Genomic DNA, 12036 nt, shown 5'->3' with positions numbered 1-12036 from the left:
ACCCGCCTTGGCCTCCGACAGTGCTGGGATTACAGGCATGAGCCACCACGCCCGGCCTAGACTTATGGGTTTTCAAAAGGAGGACTACTAAGAATGATGGTTTCCAGCTGCATCCATGTCCCTACAAAGGACACAAACTCATCCTTTTTTATGGCTGCATAGTATTCCATGGTGTATATGTGCCACATTTTCTTAATCCAATCTGTCACTGATGGACATTTGGATCACTGGAAACCATCATTCTTAGCAAACTATCACAAGAACAGAAAACCAAACACCGCATGTTCTCACTCATAGGTGGGAACTGAACAATGAGATCACTTGGACTCAGGAAGGGGAACATCACACACCGGGGCCTATTATGGGGAGGGGGGAGGGGGGAGGGATTGCATTGGGAGTTATACCTGATGTAAATGACGAGTTGATGGGTGCAGCACACCAACATGGCACAAGTATACATATGTAACAAACCTGCACATTATGCACATGTACCCTACAACTTAAAGTATAATAATAAATAAATAAATAAATAAATAAATAAATAAATAAATAAAAAGAAACTAACAAAGTAGTGGAAAACCAAATACCACATGTTCCCACTTATAGTTGGGAGCTAAATGATGAGAATTCATGAACACAAAGAAGGGAACAACAGACACAGGGGCCTACTTGAGGGTGGAGGGTGAGCGGAGAGAGGGGGGCAGAAAAAAACTATTGGGTACAGGCTTAGGACTGGTGTGATGAAATAAACTGTACAACAAACCCCTGTGATACAAGTTTACCCATATAACAAGCCTGCAATGTACCCACAAACTTTAAACAAAAGTAAAAAATATTTTAAAAAAACAAAAAAACAAAAGGAGGACTACACAGGGAAATTGCCATTCTTATCACATCATACCAATGTTACATACTAATAGCATGCTGTATCATGTTGACCTTAATTTGATTACCTGTGTGAATTACTTCTTATCAGATTCCTCCACTGTTAAATTGCTATTTGTTACACTTTCTGTGTTGTACTTTTGAAAAGAAGTCACTAGGCTTAGCACGTAAGAAGTGGGAAGTCATTTTTCACCTCCTTATGGGAAGAGTATCTGCAAAAACAATTTGGAATCCTTCAACATGTGAAATGCATCAGTTTTCCTCCATTTGTTTTTTATATTTTTTCACTCATTTATTTATATCACTATGCAAACATGGATATTTATTTTACACTTAAATCTAACTAGTTTATTTTGTTGTTCAAAGTTTTCCACTCTTGGCCATTGGAAGGTCTTTTAACTAGCTCCTATATCATTTCCATATATGCACTCCTAGTATAATGGCATTAATCCATTTATGAGGCTAAAGCACTCAAGCCCTAATTACCTGATAACAGCCTCACCTCTTAATACTGCTACAGTGGCACTTAGTTCCCACATCAGTTTTGTAGGGGACAAAAATTCAAACCATAGCAGGAACATAGCAAAACCATTTTTAAAAACAATAATGCATTCATTTCTGCAAAGATTGGCCATAAAGGGCCACCTTTATATGTGATCATGTAGATCACCATCTACATGAAAAGAAAGACAAATGGAGAATGAATTGGATAGAGAACTGTTGTGAATTAAAGTATTAGGTTTGAAATATAGCTTTTTGGGTTCATTGCTCATATTTCTTAGAACAGAAATTCTCAATGTAGAGCTTTAACTCTGAAGAAAGATACCCATCCAATGAAGAAGTAGCAAAGTGACTGTTTGCCATTTCTATCTTCCTTCTCAATAGATTTATTGAAACATAGCATATATAGCACCTCTCCACATTTATTGTATTTTTGTTATTTCTAGTTCATTCTTGAGGTTTCTCTTTAACACAGCGACTATTAATTCTAGCCTACTTGGCTGGAAACAGTGGCTCACACCTGTAAACCCAGCACTTTGGGAGGTTGAGGTGGGTGGAACACTTGAGCTCAGGAGTTCAAGACCTTTGGGCAACATGGCGAAACCCCCCATCTCTACTAAAAATACATATTTAGCTGGGCGTGGTGGTGGGCACCTGTAGTCCCAGCTACTTGGGAGGCTGAGGCAGGAGAATCACTTGAACTTGGGAAGCAGAGGTTGCAGTGAACCGAGATTGTGCCACTGCACTCCAGCCTGGGTGACAGCGAGACTCTGTCTCAAGGAAAAAAAAAAAAAATTCTAGTGCTGCTCCAGAGGCCTCTAGAAGATTTGGTCATGGATGTTTACATTGTGCCTTTCAGGATAAACTTTTTTTAATCTTATTTTACAGCCAAATACATGATTATCTGACTTGTCAGCGGTTTTATTCTCCATTGTGAAATGTAAAGTAATGATGCAACTTATAATTGATGTATGTAATTTATTTTGCAAATACTGTTTATGTCAGTATTGGCAAATACTACATTCATTTGTATAGACTTGATATTCATCTACAGGTTTTATGGATTATTAGTTCATTTAATCCTCACAGCATCTCAAGAGCTCGGCACTAGTTTTACTCCCGTGTTCCCCTAGTGAATTTGATCTAAAGCCCTAAAAGAAAGGAATGGATGAAACTTGAGTTTGACTGAGTCTATCTTTGAAGTCTTTACTTACATCAAGTGTTTTAGAATATCATTTTTGTATGGAAAATACATTCTAGGATCAGATTAAGAAATGTTACTCTAGGGCCAGGCATGGTAGCTTATGCCTGTAATCCCAGCAATTTGGGAGGCCGAGGCAGGCAGATCACCTGAGGTCAGGAGTTTGAGACCAGCCTGGCCAATGTGGCAAAATCCCATCTCTACTAAAAATACAAAAAAATTATCCAGGCGTGCTGGCAGACACCTGTAATCTCAGCTACTCAGGAGGCTGAGGCAGGAGAATTGCTTGAACCCAGAGGGTGGAGGTTGCAGTGAGCCAAGATTGGACCACTGCACTACAGCCTGGGCAACAGAGTGAGACTCTGTCTCAAAAAAAAAAAGAAAAAAGAAATGTTACTCTACCCCATGAAGTCATGTTCCCAAACTAGATGTAAATCCTGTGTGAAATTGATTTAATATTTAGGTCTAAGATCCACCTAGGAATGATCTTATGTGTAATGTGAGGTTATAGATCAGATTTTATTTTTTCCTGTGAATGTATTTCTTGGAATATTTATTGAAAAATCCGCATTTCCCCAATTAATCTCATAAATTATTTGTGTATATATGCATGTATCTGATTTGCTGACTCCCTTTTTTTTACATTGGTTTATTTCTCTTTGTGAAAATATCACACTATTTTAGTAAGAAACTTCATTTAACACAAGAATTCTCTCTCTAGGGCCTTCTCTTAACCCAGTGTGCTATTATGTAAAGAAGAACGAACGAAAACCTGTAGGCCTTGCACCTACACCAATATGCTCAGTTGCCCCTTGAAAAAAGAGGAGGATTTAGAACTCACCATCACTGTTGACACTTATGTCTTTAATGTCCTTGCGAATCTTAGGCAACCTCCCCAACATTGTTCCCTGCTTTATTTGCTTAGTCCATTCTTGGTAGATTTTATGAGATGTCAACACTCCTCATTAGGATTCCCTCCTTCTGAAGCCTTTGGGATTTTGCACCCACCCAGCAACCACCAGAGGTGGCAGAAACCCCTCCAGACATCCCTCTTGCGCAAGCGCAGTTGCCCCATGAATGCGGTCCTCCTGCTGCAGACCACGCCCACCAAGGGCGGGGCCACAGCCCCTGCAGCTGAGCTCAGAGCCTTCTGTGGGGTCTGCAGTGGCAAGGCCAGCTGCCCCCTGGCTTCCCTCTGGAGCTCTTTGAGGAATGCGATTCTTTTGCATAAGAAAGGCTTTTCTCTCCAGTCATTCTGCTTGCTGATCAAGAACACTTAACAGCTTCAGGCTTTCCTGGTAATATTCATTCTTGCTTTTGTGTTTTCGTTTTAAGGTCCAAATATCTTTAATACTTGTATGCAGTTTTCTTTTTTATAATTTCACATAAACATCATCTAAAACCAACTTCGCATGTTCGTATTCTGTATTAACAACTTTCGTTTTTGTATTTAAAAATACATTCATAATCGTTTTTTCAAAGTATCTTGTCAGTTATTTTCCATTATCATTCTTTACCAGTGCAATGGAAATATTACTTTTATTAGGAAAAGCAGATGTTACACGCTTTTTAGTGTTGTCGAGAAATTTCCTGTGAAATACCTCTGGTTGAAAAGGAGAGGAACAAGATTTTCTGTGAGGCACAGGATCAAATATGCTCAGAATTTCATGCTTTAATAAAGGCTGGGATTATTTTCATTATATTGTTTAGCTTGTTCTAATTGTAAAAGGTGGACAAAGAATTAATTTGTGTAGACAGAACATTGCGACTCCCATTCTAAATGTAGAGACAGTCACTCCGCACTGCGCACATAGAAATGTCGTCATGTTGTTTGCTTTTCTCCTTACCCAAAAACTGTAGACATTGCCTGGAGTCTTTGATTTTTTTCCCAACTTGCTTTTGTAATTGTCTGCATGATGTTTGCACAGATAACCAATAATATAGATATATAGTTTTTCTTACTATTTGATGAATGATTACTGTATTTTTTTTTTTTTTTTTTTTTTTAGTTTTCAGTGAACCAAAAATATCATTCAGAAAACGTTGTCATCCATATCCAGGTAGCATATAGTTTTATAATCTGATCTTGTAATAAGGAAATTACAGTCCTTATTGATTTTCTATTATTAGTTAGCATTTTTTAAGTTTTGACGCTTGTGAGTGTTTGGGGATTTTCTGTTCTTTTCTTTTCTTTTTTTCTTTTTTTTTACTCTGTCAATAATTTAACACCTTTGTATTGGTTATCTTCTGGGTTGATGTCTATCGTTTAGGCTGAACCTTTGACACTTCTCTGAGGTAGTTTTTATGTGAATTTGTAACCACCCAAGGGATTCACCTTGCCAGCTGTCTAGACAGAGCCGATTTCTCAAAACAGGGGAACTGTAATAGAGAAACAATAATTCAGCCAGAGCCGGCTGTGCGGGAGACCATAGTTTTATTATTACTCAAATCAGTCTCCCTCCCCATAGGGGGATCAGGGGTTTCTAAGAATAATTTGGTGGGTAGGGGGTCGGAAAGCGGGGAGTGCTGATTGGTCAGGTTGGAGATGAAATCATAGGGAGTGGAAGCTGTCCTCTTGCGCTGAGTCAGTTCCCGGGTTGGGGCCATGAGATCAGATGAGTCAGTTTATTGATCTGGGTGGTATCCGCTGATCCATCGAGTGCAGGGCCTGGAATATATCTCAAGTCCTGACTGAGCTTAGGTTTCACAATAGTGATGTTATCCCCAGGAGCAGTTTGAGGCGGTTTAGAGTCCTGCAGTCTCCAGCTGAATGAATCCTAAACCCTAATTTCTAATCTTGTAGCCGATTCGTTATTCCTGCAAAGGCATGATGGAGGGGTGTTGTTTTCGGAAAGGTCTGTTACGTCTTCGTTTAAAAGCTAAACTATACACTAAATTCCTCCTGAAGTTAGTGGGGAATGAACAAGGGCGGCTTGGAGGTCAGAAGCAAGATGGAGTCGTTTAGGTCAGATCTCTTTCATTGTAATAATTTTCTCAGTTATAATTTTTTGCAAAGGCGGTTTCAAATCGATGGCTTAGTGTCCTGGGTAGTGAAAATGGGATTCCTCAACCTGAGCTGAACATGGATTTCCTCCTGAAGAAACAATTTAGGGCTATGAAAAGTAGACTAGGGGCCGGGCGCAGTTGCTCACACCTGTAATCCCAGCACTTTGGTAGGCTGAGGCGGGTGGATCACAAGGCCAGGAGTTCGAGACTAACCTGGCCAACATGGTGAAACCCTGTCTACCACAAAAAAAAAAAAAAAATTAGCCGGGCATGGTGGCATGCACCTGTAATCCCAGCTACTCGGGAGGCTGAGGCAGGAGAATTGTTTGAACTCAGGAGGCTGAGGTTGCAGTGAGCCAAGATCAAGCCACTGCACTCCAGCCTGGGTGACAGAGAAAGACTCTGTGGGATATGATGAGGTTTCTCTTCAAATAGCCTGATCAATCCTTTATTATTTAATTCATAGTAACCCCCACCCCCCCGCCAGCCCCTTTTCCTTTTTTTCCTTTTTTCCTTTCTGCCTTTGTTACATGCCCAGACACGCCACAGTACCAGGCTTATCAGTACCAGCTCACATTCCTTTCCTTATTTGGAAAGGAGACTAGCTCTCTAGGTCATTGCAGACACCCCTTCCCCTCTCCTCTCTCTCCCTTACATGCCCACCTCATCTAAAGAAAGTTCAAATATCTAGTCAACCGGGATTAGTTCACATTGTGCGACCGGACTCTGGCCAATGGGGAAAGGGTAGAGGGGCAGGACTTGCGTCAGGAATAAAGGCTCTTGTGCCCCTTTGTTCAGGTGTGCTTTCATGGCGACTGGCCAAGGAGAAGCACCCCTCTGCGCAGTAGTAAAATTGCTTTGCTAAGAATCCTTCGTTTGAGTGTTCAGTCTCCTTAGGATTTTGAGCATTATTCCCAACAATTCAGTCTCAAAAAAAAAAAAAAAAGACCAGGATTGATTTAGGGCCTGTATTGTAAATTGTACAAATGCCAACAGGATTGTATTGAGAGGAACACATTCTCTAGTGAAGGAAGCCTTTCTGCAGGATGAGTCCCTGAGACTCACTAGCAAATTTCATACAAGTGATGAAATCCTCAGTCTAATGGACTAAAACAATTCCGGGGCATTTGTTAAAGATGTTTAAGATGTGAGAAACCAACAGAGTAACAGCATCGATACTTTATGTATATTTTTATTCCAAATTAATAGATATGTTACAGGGAAAGGGTCCTGATCCAGACCCCAAGAGAGGGTCCTTGATATTCAGGGCCAGTCTGCAGAGTAAAGTTAAAGTAAGTTGATTAAGAAAGTAAAGGAAGAAAAGAATGGTTACGCCATAGACAGCAGCCCTGTGAGCTGCTGGATTCCCATTTTTATCATTATTTATTGATTATATGCTAAACAAAGGGTGGATTATCCCTGCCTCCCCTTTTTAGACCACATAAGGTAACTTTCTGATGTTGCCATGGCATTTGTAAACTGTCATGGTGCTGGTGGGATATAGCACTGAGGACAACCAGAGGTCACTCTTGTCACCATCATGGTTTTCACGGGTTTTAGCTGGCCTGTTTACTGCATGCTGTTTTATCAGCAAGGTCTTTGCGACCTGTATCTTGTGCCAATCTCCTGATGTGACTTAAAATGACTTAACCATCTGGGAATGCAGCCCAGTAGGTCTCATCCTCATTTTACCCAGCCCCATTCAAGATGGAGTTGCTCTGGTTCACGTGCCTCTGGCAGGTGGACATTTGTTTGCCAAGCAATGCTGCAGTCAGGGGCTCTGGATTTCAGTCCTCCATACAGAGAATGTCAAGGGCAGACCTTAATAAAAATAAATAAATGAATAACCAAATTTTTAAAATTACTTCTCATTTTCATTCTTTTAGTGTATTATAATCTGACACCATTAACTTTGATTTCCTTGCATATGGAGAGCAACTTGATACAAACTGTGGTATTTATTTAGCGATGAAAGGAGACAAGATGATTCCCAAATGTAAAGAAAACTGGAAGTTTTGTGGGAAACAATAGAGGAGATAAGACTTACCAGTGTCTGCCGGGCGCGGTGGCTCACGCCTGTAATCCCAGCACTTTGGGAGGCCAAGGCAGGCAGATCATGAGGTCAGGAGATCAAGACCATCCTGGCTAACACGGTGAAACCCCGTCTCCACTAAAAATACAAAAAATTAGCCGGGCGTGGTGGCGGGTGCCTGTAGTCCCAGCTGCTCAGGAGGCTGAGGCAGGAGAATTGCTTGAACCCGGGAGGCGGAGGTTGCAGTGAGCTGAGATTGCACCACTGCACTCCAGTCTCAGTGACAGAGCAAGACTCCGTCTCAAAAAAAAAAAAAATTTACCAGTTTCTATTTATTTTAATGAGAATTGTGTTGCTCATTTATAAATAGAAAGCTCCATTTAAATTACAGATGCTTTTTGATTTATGATGAGGTTACTTCCAGATAAACCCATCACAAGTTAAAAATGTCATCAGTCAAAAATGCATTGAAGACACCTAACTTACTTAAAATCGTAGCGTAGCCTATCCTCCTTAAGTGTGCTCAAAACAGTTATATTAGCCTAATGTTTTCGAAAATCATCCACACAAAACCTATTTTATCATAAAGTGTTGAATATCTCATGTAATTTATTGAATACTGTACTGAAACAGAAAAACAGAAAGACTGGACACTCAAAGTATAGTTTCCATTAATGTGTATTGCTTTTGTTTAATTTGAAAATTTTAATTTGAATCATAGCAAGTCAGGAAGCCCATATATTATAAAATGTAGTAAGTTTATCAGCCATAAATAACAACCAGTCACAGGAAATGCAGGGATTTGGTTGAGGTGAGGTGGTTCAACCTATTACACCCATTTCCTTCATCTCTAATGGGCTGCCCTTCATCCTTGGGGTTGTTGCAGGGTGGCTGTGCGGTACAAAGACCTGAGAATCACTTGAACCTGGAAGGTGGAGGTTGCACTGAGCTGAGATTGTGCCACTGCACTCTGGCCACTGCATTTTAGCATAATCCACCCTTTGTTTAGCATATAATCAATAAATAACAATAAAAATGGGAGTCCAGCAGCCCACAGGGCTGCTGTCTATGGCGTAACCATTCTTTTCTTCCTTTACTTTCTTAATAAACTTGCTTTCACTTTACTCTGCAGACTGGCCCTGAATATCAAGGACCCTCTCTTGGGGTCTGGATCAGGACCCTTCCCCTGTAACATATCTATTAATTTGGAATAAAAATATACATAAAGTATCAATGCTGTTATTTATTCATTTATTTATTTTTCTTAAGGTCTGCCCTTGACATTCTCTGTATGGAGGACTGAAATCCAGAGCCCCTGACTGCAGCATTGCTTGGCAAACAAATGTCCATCTGCCAGAGGCATGTGAACCAGAGCAACTCCATCTTGAATGGGGCTGGGTAAAATCTAGCAGATAGGGCAACAGAGTGAGACCCTATCTCAACAACATAAATAAATAAAAGGATAATATATCTGTCAAAGTACAGTGATGCATTGCTTAATCATGGAAATACCATCTGAGAAATGCATTGTTTGGTTATTTCATCAGTGTGCAAACATGGAGAGCATCACACACACCTAGAGGGCATAGCCTACTACACATCCGGGATGTATGGTATTTACTATTGCTCCCAAGCCATAAGCTTATAAGCATGTGACTGTCCTGAATACTATAGGCAATTGTAACACAATGATAAGCATTTAAACATATAACCTATCTAAACACAGAAAACGTAAGAATATGGTATAAGACAAAAATTATTGTTCAGTTGTATAGGGCGGTTGCCATGCCTGGAGCTTGCAGGACTGGAAGTTCTGCTGGGTGAGTCAGTGATTGAGTGGTGAATGAAGACCTAGGACATTACTGTACACTACTGCAGACTTTAGAAACACTGTAAACTCAGGTTACACTTAATTTACTAAAAACTAAAGTAATTGTGCTATGACATTATGACAGCTTTGACATCTCTAGGTGATAGGAAGTTTTCAGGTCCATTATAATCTTATGAGAGTACTCTCCTATATGTTGTCTTTCCTTGACAGAATAAAATGTCATTTTGAGGGGCATGACTAATAAACATGTAAGAGTCTATTTGATATTTATGTTAAAAGCCCTTCCGTAGTTATAAAAGCATAAGTGTTAGTCACATAAAAATATAAACAATCTTGAAATTAATTCATAAGTAAATTAATAGATATCTTGAAATTGTGCTTATGATAGTTCTAAACCAGACTTTAATGCACAATCTTGGATATCTTAATCACACTGGCATGAAGACTGATGGCAATAAAACATTTCTTAACAAAAGAGACTGTAGCATTTTCTGTGCGATTTGCACCATTCCTCTTCACACCTGTTCTGTAAGTGTTGCTGCAGGCCATCCTACAAGAAATGACAGCAGGTTTCAGCACAAGTTCATGCAAATAATGAAAAGCATGTCATGGCTACCACTAGGCTAACAGCTATTGTAATAAAATTTGAAAAAAAAAAGACTAGAAATGATGAAATATGACAATAACGTTGGAAATATTTATCAAGGGAGCCATATTAATATAGGTGAATTTTAGAGAACAAAATACTTTTCCTAGGTTTGCAAGGACAAAACTGTCCAGAAGAACAGAAGAGGGACAGATGAGGTAGAAGCAGCATAGCCCATGAGAGGGGCTCTGTGGTGGATTGAGGATGGAGAGGCTGGTGAAAGGGCTGGGCAGAGTCAGGGCTCACATCCTGACCTGAGAACAGAAGACAGCACAAGAAACAGGTTCATCTTCAGGTACAAACCCTCTTCAGATTGAAAGAGAGATGGGGTGTCTAGGGAAGTAGGCAAGCATTTGGGTAAGGAGACTCACTGATTCATTAGTGAAACACAACAAAAACAAAATCTTCTGTGTCGCTGTTTGTCCACTCCAGGTGTGGGGCTCACAGGGGAGCAACATAGACAAAGTTTCCAAATTCTCAGGTGTTTAAGACCAGTGGGGATTCAGAAAACTCAACAGAAACTGAACTACAAGTGCAAGAGCTGCCCTTGGGCACTCAGGGGACAGGCATCAGGCCTGGGATGCGATGGACAAGGGGTCCTCCAGGAGGAGGAGCATTGGAGGAGATGCTGGAGCGTGAGGGGCCGGGGTCCACCAGACAGGGGAGGGAAAGGGAAGAGGAAACAGTGTGTCTGGCACAGGTCAGGACGTGAGATAAGGACAGTGGGTTGGAAGGATCACTGGAATGAGTAATATGTGAGGAGGCAGAAGCAGGAAGGACAGACCATGAAAGGACTGGGCAGGGGAGGGAGGGCAGCTCTGGAAGTGATACAGAGGCTGCTCCCTAAGGACTGCATTCTGTGGGGAGAAGTTCGAATGCCTTTTCTTCTTTTAAGTGTTACCCACAGTCCATGAGATCTCCTGACAAGGAAGACAGTTGGAACAAGTAAGGATAGTCCTTGTTTGATGGCAAAGAGCAGCAGCATTACCAGGAGGGGTTGGTGATGGGGAGGGGCAAGGTTGGGGAAGGGCAGAGAAGTTTCTGTCCCCTCAGCCATTTTGCAGATGTAGGTTGGATCACTGGATCACAAATTCACAGTGGCTGGCTCACGGCCACCTTGCATCACAGGGTGAGAGCGGCCTCACAGGCAACTGCAGATGAGGGGGGTTCGCAGCTGCACAGAAGGATCCCAGGTAACTTTCAGTCAAGGTTGGCAGGGGGCTGCAGAGGTGACAGCAATGATGGTGGTGGGCAATGTGCAGCCTTTGGGGGCATTGTCTTCATGGACACGCAGATGTGCACCCATCTGTGTCTGCACGTCCTCTTCAGTGTTCCGACGTTCTTATAAAATCCTCATGGGTTTCTCATTGTTCTGACACCATAACATGTATTTTGACTTTTTTCTGTCGTATGTACCTTTTCTTGTGTACCTAGCAAAATTTACCTAAATTCCTTGTTGCTGGATTATTCATAGCTACAGTATTTTCCAACTTAATAACTAAATGAATTGCCCTGCTTTGTGTGCTTTTGCTTAATCATTCCTGAAGATTCGTGTCTCCTCATTTCAGGGGAGCCACCCCTGCATGTTGATAAGCAGGAGTTCAGTTTAGGGTGTTCTGTTTTCCTAGTTAACTGCGGACACATCTATGCTCTGGAAACTATGAAACTCTCAATACTCATTTGAAAATTCCAATTGCTTTATCTTTTACTTAGCTTTCACTTTATTTACAGTACTCTCTATTTTTTTCTGCTTTGTTTGGATTTAGTTTGCTCTACTTTTAAGTCTCCTATGGAGGAAATTTAGATTATTGATTTTTATATGTTCTCTTTTTCTTTTCCTTCCTTCCTTTCTTTCTTTCTTTCTTTCTTTCTTTCTTTCTTTCTTTCTTTCTTTCTTTCTTTCTTTCTTTCTTTCTTTCTTTCTTCTCTTTCTT

General features: G+C 40.8%; 1 protein-coding gene across 1 annotated transcript in view; it reads left to right on the top strand.

Annotated features, from left to right (window-relative positions):
• Positions 1-3713: 3713 nt before the first annotated feature.
• The window catches only part of SNRPN (small nuclear ribonucleoprotein polypeptide N), a 115301-nt gene continuing 106978 nt past the window's right edge, over positions 3714-12036 (top strand). Inside the window, exon 1 of the mRNA XM_017960408.3 lies at positions 3714-3885. The gene's annotated coding sequence lies outside the window, so the exon portion shown is untranslated. The remainder of the gene's footprint in view (positions 3886-12036) is intronic.

This window comes from Papio anubis, chromosome 7, assembly GCF_008728515.1.
Source record: "Papio anubis isolate 15944 chromosome 7, Panubis1.0, whole genome shotgun sequence".
Classification (NCBI taxonomy): domain Eukaryota; kingdom Metazoa; phylum Chordata; class Mammalia; order Primates; family Cercopithecidae; genus Papio; species Papio anubis.
This window is presented reverse-complemented; position numbering and strand designations above follow the sequence as displayed.